Source organism: Leopardus geoffroyi, chromosome C1, assembly GCF_018350155.1.
Source record: "Leopardus geoffroyi isolate Oge1 chromosome C1, O.geoffroyi_Oge1_pat1.0, whole genome shotgun sequence".
In the NCBI taxonomy this organism is placed as follows: Eukaryota; Metazoa; Chordata; class Mammalia; order Carnivora; family Felidae; genus Leopardus; species Leopardus geoffroyi.
Genome location: NC_059328.1, coordinates 186,886,392 through 186,905,967, shown reverse-complemented (window position 1 = coordinate 186,905,967; position 19,576 = coordinate 186,886,392). Strand labels below are relative to the sequence as shown.

Sequence of the window (19,576 nt, the reverse complement as noted above, 5' to 3'; positions counted from 1 at the left end):
AGAACATCGGGCATTACATTTGGAGGTTCCACCGAGATCTCCCCCGAGCTCACCAGACTTCTGATCAATGGGTCGTATCTGATTCCGATCGGTAAGTAAGCCGGCTCTAACGTTCTTCCTTTTCTCTCTAATCTGTGCTTCTTCTCTGGAGAACCGGTTCTGTCTGGAAGCTGGTGTGACCCTGGCGGACGCGCTATAGGGCACCCAGCCGGGGTCAGTTGGAGACGTCCACTGACATCTGGGGCTCTTTGGCCCATCTGAGGACCAGGTTGGTCCATCTGGGGCTGTTTGGCCCATCTGGGGCTGTTTGGCCCATCTGAGGACCAGGTTGGTCCATCTGGGGCTGTTTGGCCCATCTGGGGCTGTTTGGCCCATCTGGGACCAGGTCGGTCCATCTGGGGCTCCTTGGCCCATCTGGATTCTTTTCTGGGGGCTGTTTACGCCCAACGCGCCTGCGAACTAAATACTTTCATTTTCTTTATGAACCTCCAGAGTGCTAAAAATATCTCTAGGCGTCTAAAAAAAAAAAAGAAGAAAAACCATCTAGGCATGCCAATTATTACCGGTATTTTGATGTGATGTATGTCTGTGTGTCTGTCTGTTGAATGGAATGATTGTTGGGAGTCAGGGGCACGCGCCTGACTTACCCTATGTGTAGTCCCACAGCATAAGCTACGGGATTCGAGTGGGCTCTAACCCGATTTCCGCGGTGATCCTCATACGGCTTAAGGCGGTCAAAATCTCTTTGATCCGAGCAGGGGGTTTATACCTGCCCGCCCATGCTAAGAGGCACCTAAGTTCCCGCGAGGGACGCGGACGGGCGAGTACGCGAGTGCTTCTTATGTGTAGTCCCACAGCATAAGCTACGGGATTCGAGTGGGCTCTAACCCGATTTCCGCGGTGATCCTCATACGGCTTAAGGCGGTCAAAATCTTTTTGATCCGAGCAGGGGGTTTATACCTGCCCGCCCATGCTAAGAGGCACCTAAGTTCCCGCGAGGGACGCGGACGGGCGAGTACGCGAGTGCTTCTTTGTCAGTCTAAATGTATTGTCACCCCGGGGCCCTTGTAAATACCGCCGTAACCCTCTCTGTCGGGCTAGCCAAGAAAGTTGGAACCGCTGCGAAAGATTTTTGTTAGTTCTTGCTTTTCTTTCATAGGTCGGATGTTTTATTGGAATTAAGTGTTTTCTCGGCTGATCAGAATTAATTATTCCATCCTTTGTTTCTCTCTCCTCCTTTCTCAGCTCCCTGCGGCTTTCCTTCCTGCCCCCTGGCCAGCGGTGCCCCCCCCTTTTCTCCTCTCCTCTTCCTCAGAATTATAATATGGGCCAAACGCAGAGCACCCCTCTCTCCCTCCTCCTCGCCAATTTCAGGGACGTAAAAGCTAGAGGACACAGCTTAAGCCTAGACATTCACAAAAGGAAGTTAATTACCTATTGCCGCTCTGAATGGCCCACCTTTGGGGTTAATTGGCCTACAGAGGGAACCTTCTGCCTCCCTGTGGTCCTTAAAGTAAAATCAAAAATTTTCCTACCAGGGAAAGAAGGTCACTCGGATCAGATTCCCTATATTCTGGTGTGGCAAGATTTAGTAGAAAACCCTCCTCCTTGGATGGCCTCTTCCTTAATAGCAGAGTCATGCCAAATCCTAGCGGCTAAACCTATCAGCCCTCCCAAGTCGCCAACTCCAGCTGCACCCCCTGTTCTCCCCGACAGCCAAGATTTGCCTTTTCTCGACCCTCCCCCTTACCAGGTTCCTCCTCGCATTCCGCAAGCTGCCCCTATCCCTGCTGCGCCGGCAGAGCCTCCCGTAGCCCAGCCCATAGGAGAACTGGAGAATAGGGAGGCTCAACCCGCGCCCATGCCTAATGGGGGCGAAGTCCAAGGGCCGGCCGGACATACCCGTAGGCGGGCCCCACGTGAGCCAGGACTTCGCCTTCCTGACTCCACCGTAGCTTTACCCTTACGGGAAATAGGGCCTCCCGATGATACGGGGAATCCCCGACTCCAATATTGGCCCTTCTCTACTAGTGACCTATATAACTGGAAAACCCAGAATGCCCGATTTTCTGACAACCCTAAAGATTTAATAAGTCTCTTAGACAGCGTTATGTTTACTCACCAACCCACCTGGGATGATTGTCAGCAGCTCCTCCGAATCCTGTTCACTACCGAGGAGCGAGAAAGAATTCAATTGGAAGCAAGAAAGCTGGTTCCTGGGGATGACGGCCAACCCACTGCTAACCTTGATCTCATTAACGCAGCTTTTCCCTTGACCCGACCCCCACAGGATGGCTGGGACTACAACACGGCAGAAGGTAGGGGACGGCTGCGCATTTATCGCCAGACTCTAATGGCGGGTCTCCGGGCTGCTGCACGCAAGCCCACTAATTTGGCAAAAGTGTATTCAATAATACAAGGTAAGACAGAGAGCCCTGCCGCTTATTTAGAAAGATTAATGGAAACCTTCAGACAGTATACCCCCATGAACCCCGAGGCCCCCGAAAATCAAGCTGCTGTTGTAATGGCCTTTGTAAATCAAGCAGCCACTGATATTAAAAAGAAACTCCAGAAGCTAGAGGACCTGGAGGGAAAACAGATTCAGGACTTACTCCGCATTGCCCAGCGTGTCTATAATAATAGAGAGACTCCAGAGGACAGGCAACTTAAAGCCACCGAGAAAATGACCAAAGTCCTGGCTACTGTTGTCCAAAAGCCCCTGGATAAACACCAGCCCCTAGATAAGGACCAATGCGCCTATTGCAAAGAAAAAGGCCACTGGGCTCGAGCATGCCCTAAAAAGAAAAAGCCACATCATGGACAAAAACCGTGGCCGCCAAAAACCACACCCGCCCTCTTCACTCAAGATGCAGAATAGGGGGGACGGGGTTCGGATCCCCTCCCCGAACCTAGGGTAACGCTACAAGTGGAGGGGAACCCAGTTCAATTCTTAGTCGACACAGGGGCACAACATTCGGTCTTGATCAGACCCCATGGAAAAATCTCTGAAAAATCTTCCTGGGTCCAAGGGGCTACTGGAATAAGAAAATATCCCTGGACCACCCAGAGAACTGTGGACCTAGGAAATGGAAAGGTCACCCATTCCTTCCTAGTCATCCCTGACAGCCCGTGCCCCTTATTAGGAAGAGACTTACTCACTAAAATGGGGGCCCAGATTCATTTTACGCCAGGGGGCCCCCAAGTGACTGGTCCGCACAACCAACCCATTACCATACTTACTCTAAGATTAGAAGATGAATATCGACTCCATCAAGGGCCACCCTCACAAAGTCAAAACATAGAGCCCTGGCTCCAGCAGTTTCCAGAAGCATGGGCTGAAACCGGGGGTATGGGGTTGGCTAAACATCGCCCAGCTCTATTCATAGAGCTGAAGCCGGGGGCAGATCCAGTCCGGGTCCGACAATACCCGATGTCAATGGAGGCCAAAAAGGGCATCACACCACATATCCGTCGCCTCCTAGACTTAGGCATCTTGCGTCCCTGCCATTCAGCCTGGAACACCCCCCTGCTGCCCGTACGAAAATCTAACAGTGCAGACTACCGTCCGGTACAAGACCTGAGAGAAGTTAACCGCCGAGTCATGGACATACACCCAACAGTACCCAACCCCTATACCCTCCTAAGTGCCCTCAGTCCAGAAAAACAATGGTATACGGTCCTTGATTTAAAAGATGCTTTTTTCAGCCTGCCTCTGGCCCCCAAAAGCCAAGAGCTCTTCGCCTTCGAGTGGTCAGACCCTGAGAGAGGCATAAATGGGCAACTCACCTGGACCCGGCTCCCCCAAGGATTTAAAAACTCACCCACCTTGTTCGATGAGGCACTCCACGAGGATCTGGGTGAGTACCGGAATCAAAACCCTGAAGTGACTCTCTTGCAGTACGTTGACGATCTTTTAATCGCCGCTGAGACTGCCGAAGCTTGCTTGCAAGGCACCAAAAATCTCCTCCGGACACTTGGTGCCCTGGGGTACCGGGCTTCAGCAAAGAAAGCCCAAATTTGCAGATCCGAGGTAACCTACTTGGGGTATCTGTTAAGGGAAGGCCAACGATGGCTCACTGATGCACGGAAGGAAACCGTTCTCCGCATCCCCCGACCCACGACCCGAAGGCAGGTAAGAGAGTTCCTGGGATCGGCCGGGTTCTGCCGCTTGTGGATACCTCGGTTCGCCGAGATGGCCAAGCCTCTTTACTTGGTCACCCGAGAACAGGCGCCCTTTGAGTGGACAGAGGAAACTGAGCAGGCTTTCCAGCAAATTAAACTCGCCCTGTTGTCGGCACCAGCCTTAGGGCTCCCCGATGTCTCCAAACCCTTTCATCTCTTCGTAGATGAAAATAAAGGGGTAGCCAAAGCAGTGCTGACGCAACTCCTTGGCCCATGGCCCAGGCCCGTTGCCTATCTTTCAAAAAGACTGGACCCAGTAGCGGCTGGCTGGCCCCCTTGCCTCCGTATGATCGCTGCTACAGCTCTAATGGTAAAGGATGCTGATAAGTTAACTATGGGACAAGAGTTACATATCACAACCCCTCATGCCATAGAAGGAGTCCTCAAACAACCTCCTGACCGATGGATTAGTAACGCCCGACTGGTTCACTACCAGGGACTATTATTAAATCCCCTCAGAATCATTTATGCTCCCACCCGAACACTAAACCCTGCCTCCCTGTTACCAGACCCGGACTTAGATACCCCTCTCCATGACTGCACTGAGATATTGGCACAGGTTCATGGAGCTCGGGAAGATTTACAGGATCATCCGCTGCCGGACGCTGAAGTTACCTGGTTCACTGACGGCAGCAGCTTTATACATCAGGGTCAAAGGTACGCGGGGGCGGCAGTCACAACTGAAACTGAGACTGTTTGGGCAGAGCCTTTGCCAGCTGGCACCTCTGCCCAACGGGCTGAACTTGTGGCCTTAACTAAGGCACTGACTTTGGGAAAAGACAAGAGACTAAATGTGTACACCGATAGCAGATATGCTTTTGCTACGGCCCACATACATGGAGCAATATACAGAGAGAGGGGACTGTTAACTGCAGAGGGGAAAACCATCAAAAACAAAGAAGAAATATTGGCTCTTCTAAAGGCACTCTGGCTGCCTAAACGACTAGCCATCATACATTGCCCAGGCCACCAAAAACCGATCACACTGGTGGCCAGAGGAAATAATCTGGCTGACCAGGTGGCCCGACAGGTGGCCTTACAGGTGGACTGTGCTTTAATGACCACCCTACCAGACCCCGGTCCAGCTAGTTTACCAGAAAGTCCCACCTACACTAAAAAAGACCTAGACTGGATCCAAAAATTGCCTATGACTCAGTGCCTTAACGGGTGGTGGAGAGCAGCGGACTGTAACATAATCCTCCCAGAGGAAATGGGAAATAAAGTCTTATCCAAAATGCACCGAGCCACTCATATGGGCACGAGAAAAATGCAAGACTTAATAAGACATGCTAGGATCACCATCAAAGACTCTAGGACAAAAATCGAACAGATAGTTACTAGCTGTAAAGCTTGTCAACTAACCAACGCCACCAACCACGGGAAAAACCCTGGCTCCAGAACTCGTGGAACCAGGCCGGGAGCCTATTGGGAAGTAGACTTCACCGAGGTAAAGCCTGGAAAATATGGATACAAATATTTGCTAGTGTTTATAGATACCTTTTCAGGATGGACAGAGGCCTTCCCCACCAAGCATGAGACTGCGCAGGTAGTAGCAAAGAAGATGTTGGAAGACATCATGCCCAGGTATGGATTCCCTACCCTAATAGGATCAGACAACGGACCAGCATTCATTTCAAAGGTAATACAAGGGATAGCGCGGTTTATTGGGGCCGATTGGAAACTACATTGTGCATATAGACCCCAAAGTTCAGGACAGGTAGAAAGAATGAATAGAACCCTAAAAGAGACCCTAACCAAATTGACCATGGAGACTGGCGCTAACTGGGTAGTCTTACTCCCCTACGCTCTGTTCAGGGTGCGGAATTCCCCTTACAAACTTGGATTAACCCCCTTTGAAATCATGTATGGAGTGCCCCCCCCTATAATTCCCAACCTGCAGTCTAATGTGTTAACTGAATTTGATGATCATGAACTTCTTATTTCCCTGAGGGAACTCCAGCACACCCACCAGGAAGTTTGGCCCAGATTGAGAGCCATTTATGAGAACGGGCCCCCTCCCGAGCCGCATCACTACCGACCCGGAGATTGGGTATACGTGCGGAGACACCAGCAAGAGACCCTCCAACCACGGTGGAAGGGACCCTATATTGTGATCCTAACCACACCCACTGCTCTCAAAGTCGACGGAATTGCTACCTGGATCCATTACACCCACGCCCGACCAGCTGATACCTTTGCGGTTCAAAAAGACTTCGTACCGGAAGCCAACACCGCCTGGACGGTTGACCAGAGTAAGACTCATCCTTTAAAATTGACTCTGCGTCGAAAACCTGACCCCGAAAACCGGCTAAGACCAAAGGCCTGGGTGTCCCATACCAGGACTGTTGCAGCAACTCCGGACCTACAATGATCGGAGGAACCCTCATTAGCGTACTCCTGCTCACCTCCTACGGACTGATAAGCATTGCAAGTAACCCCCATACACCCTATACTTTAACCTGGGAAATTACTAACCTAAAAACCCATGAAATATATAATGTCACCACTAAAACAGATGTCCCCCTGAATACCTGGTGGCCAGATTTATATTTTAATCTAGAAAAAGTCAGTCCGTTAGAAGATATGGGAGGGGGTGAGTGGAAAAAGAAACAGCGAAGGGTGTCAATCAGTAGAAATGGATTTTATGCATGTCCGGGATTTAGGGAACCAGGAAAGATGAAACACACCTGTGGGGGGATAGAATCTCTCTATTGCGCCGCATGGAGTTGTGTCACAACTAATGATGGGGAATGGAAGTGGAAAGTAACCTCCCAATTCATTGAAATGTCCTATGTCCGACCATGTACTCGCACCAGGTATAATGAAAATTGTAATCTCATCCGTGTGCAGTTCACAGAAGAGGGAAAAAAGGACCCTCGATGGGTTCACGGGCTGACTTGGGGACTCTATTTATATCAGTATCCTCTCTATGGAACCCTCATTCAGATAAAATTAAAGGCACAGCCCAAAGTCCCACCAGTACTAGTGGGACCAAGCCCCATGGGAAAGGGCCCTAACAAGCCATCTCCAAAACCCACTACTAGGGCCCCGAAAATTCAAATCCCATTCAAAGATGACCCCTTATGGGTAATAATGAATACCACTTATCAGGCCTTAAACCGTACTAAACCCAATGAAACAGAAGCTTGTTGGCTGTGTTATTCCACAAAACCTCCATTTTACGAGTCGGTAGCAATAATAGGAAATTACAGCACTGCAAACAACTCAGACGCTTGCGGTTGGGGACAGAAAAGACCTGGCCTCACACTACCAGTGCTTACGGGAAACGGGACATGTATAGGAGCAGTACCAACAAAATATAGCCACTTATGCATAAGTAACAAAAATATACTCAATATTTCAGGGAACTGGATTATTCCACCAAATAACGCATGGTGGCTTTGTTCTCATGCGGGATTAACCCCTTGCCTCTATAAAGATATGTTCAACCAGTCAGAATTCTGTATAATGGTAATTGTGTTCCCAAAAATCATATACCACACAGCCGAATATGTAGACCAGATGTGGATAGCACCTAAAAGAGTGACTAAACGAGAACTTATTACTGCAGGAACTCTAACTCTAGCCACCATATTTGGACTCGGGGCCATCGGAGCTGGGACAGGGATTTCGGCCTTAACTATACAGAACAAAGGATTTAGTATACTTAGAGAAGCGGTTGACAAAGATATAGAAAAAATAGAAACTGCCATCACTTCGCTTGAAAAGTCCCTAACCTCCCTCTCGGAAGTAGTTTTGCAAAACAGGAGAGGATTAGACCTGCTGTTCCTACAGCAAGGCGGTCTCTGTGCAGCACTAGGAGAAGAATGTTGTTTCTATGCTGACCACACAGGAATAGTAAGAGATTCTATGGCCAAGGTCCGAGAAGGGCTAAATAAATGAAAAAAGGAAAGAGAACAAGAGGCTGGATGGTTTGAATCCTGGTTCAGTGCGTCCCCATGGTTAACTACCCTGCTCTCCGCCTTACTCGGGCCTCTGGCCATCCTACTTCTCGCTCTCACATTCGGCCCCTGTATCATAAACAGAATTATTAATTTTGTCCAAGACAGGTTCAATGCTGTACAATTAATGGTCTTACGAACTCAGTACCAACCGCTCGAGACATTACAAATAGAAAACTGAAGATCCAAGATTGGCTCTTTAGGCACAAGAAAAAGGGGGGAATGAAAGGAACAATCCAAATAACAGCCCTACCTTAGTTTAAAGCTAGGTTCTCTTTTCTGTTTATTATGGATCTTTGATAAGAAATACAATTGCTGAGAAGCCTGTTTTGCTTGCTGTTTGCTATGAGCATTGTGAGACCTTTCCTGAATGTAACCCGCTGTGTAGTAGAATGGGTTGTAAACCTTCCTAAATGTAATGGAATGAGTAGTTGTACTTAAACTAACTGGCGTCTCTCGCTTCTGTAATCTTGCTTGTTTAACACATTCCTCACCTATCCCCTTCCCCTTTTTTTGTTCTCTCTCTCCCACCACAAGTAACAGACAAAGGACGCCCAGTCAGAAAACCACAAATGTCCTTACTTTAGAATTTACCTATCAGGACCCTCACTCACCTATGCTGTTTGTCCCTGTCTATAAAAACCCTATACCAACTCTGATCGGGGCCTCTGTGTGTCACCGGCAACGAGTGCGCAGAGGTCCAGGTTCGAACCTGCAATAAACGACCCTTGCCGCTTGGCTTTGACTCACGACTCTGGTGGTCTTTTGTGGGAGGTTTTAGAACATCGGGCATTACAGTTTATAGTTCTTTTTGTAACTAGAATGGTACACATTCAGCCATATCCTCACCAGAACTACTCTCTGCTTTTTTGCTTGAGCCTTTAAGTCATGGTAGTCATTGTTTGCCTATAGGAATGCCCTTGAGTGTAGGGGCCTGGAAAGGGCTTTCCTGAAAGGTAACCATAAAAGGGACCTCACTTCTGACAGGTAGCATTTTGAATCTGCACTGCTCCCATGAGATCCAGTTTTTCATGGATGGGAGGGTGGCACCCCACCAATGGGACAAAGCTGATGCAGTGTGTGCGTGGGCACACATTTCTTATCCAGGGGAGTTACTGACCTTGGTCATGAGGATATATGGTCCTACCCTTCAGCAGTCAGCTGCTCCAGGACTGAAACAATTCCCTTTGTGTTAATCTCATCAACATGGGTAATATTTACACTTCCTTTATATTTCCCACACTATCTAACACACTTAGTAATGCTTTCACATGATTTATCTCATTTAATCCTCCTGACAATCCTGTGAGATTTACTATAGTATTCTCATTTTGCAGATGAGGAAACTGAGATAAGAACTGGAGACTTGTCAGGGTCACACAGCCATTAAACACACAGAACCAGGGCGCAAACTCAGACCTCCCGTAGCAAACCCCCTGCTGCAGCCCATTGCCTCCATCACATCATCAGTCTCACTGCAGGTGTCAGGTAAAGGTGTGCAGAGTGGACCAGCTCTAGGTTTCATCTTTCTTGATGGAGAGCAGATAACAAGAGCAGATAACTGAGGTGACTTGAGAGGGAATGTATTACATGGATTCCAAGGGAGGCAGAGAGGCCTTACCACAGCAGCCCTACTTACAGTTCCCTTCCAACTACTTTTCCACTCAGTTAGATACTAAGTTTGTTTCAATTTACTCAATCACTGGGTGAGGAAGAAGGGTAGGAACTAGTGGATGAGGGATTATTCTCATATAAAGACATTGTAATGCCCGAAGTTCCTAAACCTCCCACAAAAGACCACCAGAGTCGTGAGTCAAAGCCAAGCGGCAAGGGCGTTTATTGCAGGTTCGAACCTGGACCTCTGCGCACTCGTTGCTGGTGACGCTAAGAGGCCTCGATTAGGGTTGGTACAGCGTTTTTATAGACAGGGACAAACAGCATGGGTGAGGTTTCAAATTATGAGGGTCCTGATTGGTTGATTTTAAAGTAAGGCCATTTGTTGTTTTCTGACTGGACTGGGCGTCCTTTGTCTGTCCTTCGGCGGGAAGGCTCTGTCCGTTGATTGTGGCGGGAGAGAGAAGGGGGAAGGGGAGGAATGTGTTAAGCAAGCAAGATTACAGAAGCGAGAGACGCCAGTTGGTTTAAGTACAATTATTCATTTCATTACATATCAGACTACATTTAGGAAGGTTTACAACCCATTCTACTACACAGCGGGTTACATTCAGGAAGGGTCTCACAATGCTCATAGCAAACAGCAAGCAAAACAGACTTCTCAGCAATTGTATTCCTTATCAAAGATCCATAATAAGCAGAAAAGAGAACCTAGCTTTAAACTAAGACAGGGCTGTCATTTGGATTGCTCCTTTCAACATTAAGATAATGTATGCCATAACTCCATTTATGTAGATGAATGTTTACTTGTGATTATACAAACACAGAGAGAGAAATGGAAGGATGTATGCCAGACTATTAACACTGGTTACCTGCAGGTGTGTGTGTATGGGGAGAGGCAATATTCCCTTATACTACCAAAACAAAGCAAAACAAAAAAGGACAAAACTTTTTAAAATGTGCCTATATTGGAGCCTGCTTCCGATTCTGTGTCTCCCTCTCTCTCTGCCCCTCCCCCGTTCATGTTCTGTCTCTCTCTGTCTCAAAAATAAATAAAACGTTAAAAAAAAAATTAAAAAAAAAATGTGCCTATGACTACATAAAGCATGTGCAAAATGAACTCTAATATGTAAAGTCATACAGACATACACATATATATTAAGAAGTGTAGAAAAGGATATTAATATATCATTGAACATTTTTACAATAACAATAAGCATATTACTTATACAAGAAAAGCAATGAAGCTATTTTCATTCAGAAAAAAACACTGGCCAGGGTTCCTGGGGGGCTCAGTTGGTTGAGCACTGAGCTTCTGACTCTTGACTTTGGCTCAGGTCATGATCTCACAGTTTGTGGGATTGAGCCCCACATCATGCTGTGGGCTGAGAGCACAGAGCCTCTTTAGGATTCTCTGTCTCTCTCTCTTTTTCTCCCTCTGACCCTCCCCGGTTCACACTTTTTTTTTCTCTCTTTCAAAATAAATAAACTTAAAAAAAAGAAAAAAACATTGGCCACTAAAATACACATTTTAACAACTTTTCTTTGAAAGAAGGTATACTTCTTTCTATGTAGTCTATGTAGTCAGTATATATAAAGGATGCTTGGATGCTTGGCATCCCGTTGTCCAAACATGTGTTAGATGGGGGCTCTGAGTGTTGTCACAGTTTCCTAATCTGTGGGAAACATGGAGATTTAGGCACCATTCTAGAAATCTCTCATTAAAATACAGATTTTACCAGATGGGTGCAATTCATTAGTTTATAATTTCAGGTTAGTATCTCTCAAGTGCAGAAGGGAGAATGTCTTGAGCAAGTAGATCCTAGTCAGGTAAATTTTGTGAGGGGTAGATACAAAAGTACTGAGAGACAGGTGTAACTAGAGGGAAGATGACAGGCAACACTGGACATGTAAATAAATATGGGGGAAAAAAACTAAGCTAGTCATGGTCTTTCCTAAACTTAATGGTTACAATCACAATTTTGGGTGTGGTTATTAAACTTTTCAAAGAAATCTCTGTTTACAAAGTATGGATTATGTTTCCAAATCATCTAGTAGTAAATGAAATTGCTAAAGTAGACACATGACCCAGTTTAGGGCAATTTAAAATACTGGAGTTGTTTCCTTTCCCAGGGTCATCTGTGGGAAAGTGGTTGCTAGAAGCAAGAGAGGTATCTTGTGGAGTCTCATCTCTTTGGCAAGGAGTCTGTGAATATTCCATGTAGCAGTGTTTATATATTTTCAACTTTCTTCCCCAATAACTAGTGCAATCCCACAAAACTCAGTTAAAAATTGTTCTAAAATCCCATTCATTAACATTGTCTTTTAGGAATCTGTGTTTGCTTGATTTCTTGACTGATTTCTTTATCTATCTATCTATCTATCTATCTATCTATCTATCTATCTATTTTTAGAGAGAGAGAATGAGAGAGAGAGAATCCCAAGCAAGCTCTTGGGGCTCAAACTCACAAACTGTGAGATGATGACATGAGGAAATCAAGAGCCAGACACTTAACTTAACTTGACTGTGCCTTCTAGGCACCCCTGCTTGATTTCAATGGCACAAATCTCTAGCAGGAATGTTGGTATCTTCTCTGTAATTTTCCAATGATTCCACTACGCCTTTGTAGGAAAGACCGTAACATGGATCTTATTTTTCTAGAACTAGTAAAGCAATTTCAAAGACATTACAAAGGAAGACCTAATACCCACAAAAGTTGTTTCACCTTCTCATTTATGTAATAATCTATTCACCCATCCATCATCTATCCATTTGTTCGTCCATCCATCCATCCATCCATCCATCCATCCATTCAGACATTTATGCCTTGTGCTATGCAGAGAGATGAGTTAGCCTATAGCCTGTAATGAGGAGCCCTAAAGGGAAAGCAGCAGTTTTACCATTGTGTGACTGCAACCAGGTAAAAACCAAGAGCAGGTGGTGCAAAGCAGGTATTGTAGGTTATATAAGCCTTCCAGAAGTAATACTTAAGGGTTACAAAGAGCCATAACAACAGATATTAAGTGGGACTGTGACTTAAGGTAGTCTTCAAAATTATCTGTACATTAGAATTTTGGTGGTTTTAGTATCAGTTTTCCTTGCAGATCTCCCTTGTTGTTAGTAATTGTTCATTAACCAATAGCACTGTAGCCACTATAGCAAATAGAAACAAATCTGCCAAACCAGTACCAAAACCTTGGGAGTTGATCAATAGTTTTCTAAAAATTAGTACCAAAAGATCTTTTATTATAAGGCCTTAACAAATTGTTTTCAGACTTAGAAGCATTTCTGAAAATTACCTGATAATAAAATGTCTTTGGATATCCAACTAAGCATTTCATAGGGATAATGGCCATTCCTTTCTTCTTCCAATAACTCTGCTTGTCAAACTCCTCTGTAGCTTTTTTTCCTGCTGTAGTATGAGTTTTCATACATTTCTATCAGCATCTTATCAGATTCTTAATTTAAGGTTCAAGGAGTCTGGGAGACCCCCAGTGTTCACCAATATCCAATTCTCTTCCTTTCTCAGCATGTAGCTAACCACATTTCTTAGCTTCTCCTGCTTCTAAGTGACATTGTGTTACCAAGCTCTGACCAATGGAATGGGGGAAGGATCATATGTATCTTTCATTTGCCCTGACCTCCCATCTGTGCAGCTGGAAGCTGAAGAAGCCAAGATGGTGGAGTCACATAAAAGGAGGTGGATCCCTGAGTCACACTTGGAGGAGACGTGCCTAGGAGAACATCCACATCAGACTTTGTCCAATCAAGAAATCAACCACGACTGTGCTAATCTGTGAAGATTTGGGGGTTGTTTGTTGTAGCTAGTAGTGCTGCTTATGTCCTATTTCTCTGGGAGAAAGGTCCATACTCCTAAACTCTCAAAGAGATCTGGGATCCCAAAAGAATAATAGGACCAGGTAGAAATGGAGGAGCCCAGAGAGGAATCAAAGAAAGAGCAAAGAGACATAAGGAGATATCGGAGAGATATCCATTTGCAAGGATCAAATGGCCTGCAATGTAGATGGCATTAGTGCAGAAGGTAGAAAGGACAGAAAAGTGTCTCTTTGATTGGAGAACTATTAAGCCACTAGTGGCCTTGGCAGAAGCAGTATGTTGAGGCATAAATGGGAAGCAAGGAAGTAGAAAAGGTAGGCAATTGATATAAAAGTTTGTTTCAGAAAGGAAGGAGACAGAAGCAATAGCTAAAAGAGGAAGCAGGATCAAGAGAAGGTCACCTGGGGCACCTGGGTGGTTTAGTCGGTTGAGCGGCCGACTTCGGCTCAGGTCATGATCTCGCGGTCTGTGAGTTCGAGCCCCGCGTTGGGCTCTGTGCTGACGGCTCAGAGCCTGGAGCCTGTTTCAGATTCTGTGTCTCCCTCTCTCTGACCCTCCTCCGTTCACGCTCTGTCTCTCTCTGTCTCAAAAATAAATAAACGTTAAAAAAAATTAAAAAAAAAAAAGAAGGTCATCTGTAAGGATAGGACAGACTTGAGTTTATGGACTGACCAGAACAAGGCAGTAGGGATGCAAGTTAAAGAATATAGAAGCGGTAATTGTAGACAGTAAGTGGAACCAAAGGTGCTGGTGTAAGGGTTGGTCCCCCAAAAGCGGGAGGATCCCTTACTCCCTGAGACTGTGCGTGTGGTGGGGGTGAGGAAGAGAAATGGGCCTCGATGATGGTGATGATGGTGATGATGATGGTGATGATGATGATGGAGATGAAGGAGGCAGCCATCATCTGAGAAGAAGGGGAGGAGTACTGTTCGGGGGACTAGAGGAGACTGGTACAATTTGGGGCCGGGCTTTGCCTCTATCTTGATTTTCAATGTCCACTACGCGTTATCTCTTATACCTGGGTTCTACAGCTATAAATCAAGAAAATGACAACACTGCATTTACAAATGTATCAACTATGACCCCAAAATCATGACTGGAAAGGAAACCCACCTGTGTAAATGCTGCATCCTGGCATGACACATATAGGTCCATGTTTTAATCCTCTGCCTTTGCCACTTCACTTTCATTTTGAGTTTCCATGTAAAAATGTTCCTGTCCTCCAAAGTGCACTTTCCCTGTTAAACACAGCAAGCAGATGAGGCTCTTGTTTTTAGAGATCCTTAATTTAAATATATTCTAAACAGAATGCTAGTGCATTTTACTAAACATAAATATTCCAGTTCATGGGGATAACACTGGGTTTCCCCATCTTGATTTCAAAGTCTCATTATAATTTGGCAAAGTTTTCGCAGGCAGCTATTATTATACACAAGAACTTGAGGAGTTACGGGTAATTAGAAAGTCTCCCACAGGGGCGCCTGGGTGGCTTGGTCGGTTAAGCGTCTGACTTCAGCTCAGGTCATGATCTCATAGTCCGTGAGTTCGAGCCCCACGTCAGGCTCTGTGCTGACAGCTCAGAGCCTGGAGCCTGTTTCAGATTCTGTGTCTCCCTCTCTCTCTGCCCCTCCCCTGTTCATGCTCTGTCTCTCTCTGTCTCAAAAATAAATAAACGTTAAAAAAAAAATTTTTTTTTTAAATAAAAAAAAAAAGAAAGTCTCCCACAGTGATACTGCCTGGGGGCAGAGATGACGTCACACAGCACAATGAGACCTGTATTTCAGCACTGACACCCAGTCAGTTGCACACTGTTCACTTAGTTACTAAAAAGATTAAATCCCCAACCTCAATTCAGCACCCACTGAAAGAGGCATCCCTAAAACCCATAGGGACCTCAGCTATGAAGAATATACGGTTGTATGTGAGGGGAAGTTGGGGGGAAGGGAGAAGGAGTGGAGGATAAAAATTATAAAAAAAAAAAAAAAAATTCACCGAAGTAGGAAGTAAAAACTTCAGAAATATGTAATTAATCATAGGTATTAGAAAATAAACTTTGTGTTCCAGAAGCTGGAGATGGTGCAGAAAAGTATCAGGGCAATTGCAAAGACTTGGTGATGCATTTAGTGATTCCGCTCCCCCACCCCTGCCATCAATATAAAATTTAAATCTACCTGGTATCAAAAAATATATATGGGCAGCTCTTGAATTCACACCCCTCAATGTCCAGGATTGGCATCCTGAAATTACTAGGTTCATAAGTTTTAGTTCTCTAGGTGACAGAAGTTTGGGAATTAATAATAACTCCAACTGAAGGTGCTGCTAAAGATTCTATCTTCAGGCCATCTCTCCTGACTCTTTCTGTTCTCCCTCCTGCTTCTGTCATGTGTTTGGTGGCTATAATTTTCATTACTCAATCATAGTACCAATTGCTTTTCTCCCTACTTCCTTTACTTCAGATTTTGGTCTTAAAGTATTTGTCTTCTTATTTAAAAGTACTTTAAAACCAGATTTTCAGATAGTATTCTCTTCTTTGGTGACTTAATTCACTACCATGGCTTCTCCCAAACCCACAACTCCAGCTTCAGCATCTCTCAAAGCAACAGAATTCCCTTCTAGCTGCCTGTGGACAATGCCCCTTGAATGCCCTGCCAGCCCTTTGAACCCTCATCTTCCACTTACTTCCAAACAGATCATGATGTCTCCCACACCATTAATGATACCACCTTTGCCCCAGTCAACCAATCTCTGATTTCAAGGTTTTCTTTGATTCTCCTTTGTTCTTCGCACCTAATCAGTGATTTGTCCCTATATTCTTCTCTTCACTCCAGTGCACCAGCCATAATCTCTCACTTGGCATACTATAATGAACTTCAACTTGTTTACCATGGACACTCTCTTCCCTCTTGGCTCCAAATGCATTGTCAGATTCAGGAAAGGGATGTTTTGATCCCATCATCCTCCTATTCAAAATCTCAAATGTGTTCCATAGTCTATGGAACCATTTTTGGCCAAGGAATCAAGGTCCTTCATAAAACCTCCCCCTCCTCTCAGAGTCTGAGGTTCTGGATGGTCCATCCCTTTACTAATTTCCACGAGAAGAGTTAAGATGAGTTGATTGCACCCAAGTTCTACAGAATCAGCATTATTGATTAAAATTGTATCAGTATATTAAAAACTCTCATGATGAAAAAGTACTTAATTCACCTTCAATGATGTGATAAGTGGATTGGAATGCATTCTCAATGTTTCTTTCTTCTCAGTTTCTTTTTCTTTTTTTGTAGGCCCAATGAGTTATTTGTGTTGTACTGCATCTTGGGAGATAAATAAAAGGCATTACCAATGTAGTGTAATTCAAGATTTCTGACTTTGGTCACCTCCACATCCCTCACTCTGAAAACCATACATGATGTTAACCGTCACTCCTAGAATTCCCTAGGACAGCACAGATGTTAGACAGGACCTCCTAGTGTCTCAATGGGTACAGCTGCACTTTTCAGATCATGTACCCTGGCCTGGCACAGTTTAGAAAATATCACCACCATATCATGGAGTCCCATCATCTGCATATTTAACTTAGCCATAAACTTCAACCTGCATTGAAATGGGAACTCCTTCATTTCCTTTAATTCTCACAACAAACAGGTTTGTTCTGGAGGCTTAGTATTAGATTAGTCTAATCCCTCCAGGCAAGCAGGTGCTTTTTAGAATTCTCACCCACTCCCAGCCAGGAGTTTGGCAGGCATGTTAAAGGAGAATGATTTCAATACTTAACACCTCTATAGCAACTTAAACTTTGTTCCTTATTTTAGTCAAGTTGTTCTCAAACCTTAGTCTGCATAAACATTATGGAATAGGATCATATGTATGAAACCTTGTGTTCTGTACTTTATGGACAATTTAAGGTATTTTGCAATGTTTTTAAAAATTTTTATTTTTCAAAAGTAGAAAACACAAATGATTTAAAAAGGAAACAAAAAAATGTATTTGATAAAGAATCTTGCTTCTATCCCTGTCCCTCTGTCTAGTTTCTACCTACCACTATCAAAGGTGACTGCCATTGTTAGGTTGTGTGTTCTTCCAGAGTTTTTATATGCAAATATAATCAAATATGAATATTTCTGTGACCCTCCTTTGTACAAACATTTTTCTGCATTTTCCTTTCACTTACCAGTACAAGTTGGAGATCTTTCTATATCTGCATATAGAGAATGTCTTCATTCCTTTTTTTTTTAATATATACAACTACACAAAATTTCACTCTATAGATGGATGGACATGAATTATTTCTAATATTATATGCTATTACAAACAATGCTGCAATTAACAACCTTGAAAATATATTATTTTGAATTTGTTCAAGCTATGCTGCAGGATAAATTCCCACAATGGGGCTGCTGGGTCAAGGGGCATAAGCATTTGGAATTTTAATAAATATTGCTAAATTTCCTTCCTTAGATTGTTCCAGTCTACATTTCCATCAGCAAAGTAAGAGACTACCTGTTTTTTTCCCGTAGCTTGCAACTGGATATGTTGTCAAACTATTTTTGCCAATCTGATAGGTTAAAATGGTATTCATTTCATTGTAGCTTTTAATTTGAATTTCTTCTGTTTGTAGTGAAACCTAGCATCTCTTCATATATAAAAGGGCCATTTATATTTTATTCCTGTGATCTGTCTGCTTGCATCCTTTGTCCACTTTTGTATTGGCTCTTTTTCTTTTAAAAAATTTTTTAATGTTTATTTATTTTTGAAAGAGAGAGAGAGATGGAGCATGAGCAGGGAAGGGACAGAGAGAGAGGGAGACACAGAATCTGAAGCAGGCTCCAGGCTCTAAGCTGTCAGCACAGAGCCCAACTCAGGGCTTGGACTCATGATCTCAAACTCGTGAGATCATGACCTGAGCCAAAATTTGACGCTTAACTGACTGAGCCACACAGGCAGCCCTGTATTGGCTTTTTCTTCATGATTTCTGGGAAAACATTAAATAGTTAGGAAATTATCTTGTCTGTGTTGTGGTTTGAAAATATTTTTCCAATTGGTGCTTGTCTTTGAACTTTGCTTATATTTTTCTTTATGCAGAAGTGTGTTATTGTATGTAATTGAATTTATTAATCTTTTCTTTTATGGAATTTAGAGTATGAATCATAGTTAGAAATACTGTCAAGGAATTCTCCCATGATTTCCTCTTTTACTCTTTGGATTTCATCTCTGATATTTAAAATTTAATCCTTAGAGACTGTTAAAAACTGAGAACAAACTGAGGGTAGATGGGGGGTGGGAGGGAGGAGAGGGTGGGTGATGGGTATTGAGGAGGGCACCTTTTGGGATGAGCACTGGGTGTTTTATGGAAACCAATTTGGACAATAAATTTCATATATTATAAAAAATAAAAAAATAAAAAAAAAATAAAAATAAAGTAAGTCTCTTACAAAAAAAAAAATAAATAAAATTTAATCCTTTTTATCTTTGTTTATCTTGGCGTAGTGGTGCAGTATGTTACGATGTTATGGTTAATTTTGATCATTTTAGATTTTCACTTGGAAGCTGACACCAAGTGAGATGTGATTCTGTGGTATTCATTTGTAAACAAATCTTCAGTTTCTGTTCTTAGGTAAAGGGGCCAAGGATGTCTAGCAGGGTTCCTACCCTGGCCAATGTAATACAAACATTGGCCTATGACTATTTCCCTCTTTAGAGGCTCTATCAGAAATGCACAAAAGGAATGATTGCACCTTCACCTTGGAACCTGGCAAAAACTACAGAAGAGCCCAGAAAAAAAGGGGACAGTTCTCACATTCAGTGGTGAGTAAGCTGGTTCTCTATATGGAGTGAGAGAAAACTTAACAGAGGCAGAGACTAGGGTAGGTGGAATATGGGACAGGAGCTGAGAGAAATAAAGTTCAAATTTAAAAATGTTAAAGGACAAGGATTTGAACTTTCCAAGGTTTGAATGTCAAATTTGGAATCTGGGGCATTCCTT

The 19,576-nt window shown here is 44.0% G+C and overlaps 1 long non-coding RNA gene across 1 annotated transcript in view; it reads right to left on the bottom strand.

The window, feature by feature from the left end:
• The window catches only part of LOC123599294, a 33,120-nt gene extending 14,994 nt beyond the window's left edge, over positions 1-18,126 (bottom strand). The window contains exons 1-2 of the long non-coding RNA XR_006713089.1: positions 16,801-18,126; positions 14,710-14,834 (exon numbers count right to left, since the gene is read on the bottom strand). This is a non-coding gene — a long non-coding RNA (uncharacterized LOC123599294). The remainder of the gene's footprint in view (positions 1-14,709; positions 14,835-16,800) is intronic.
• Positions 18,127-19,576: the final 1,450 nt, after the last annotated feature.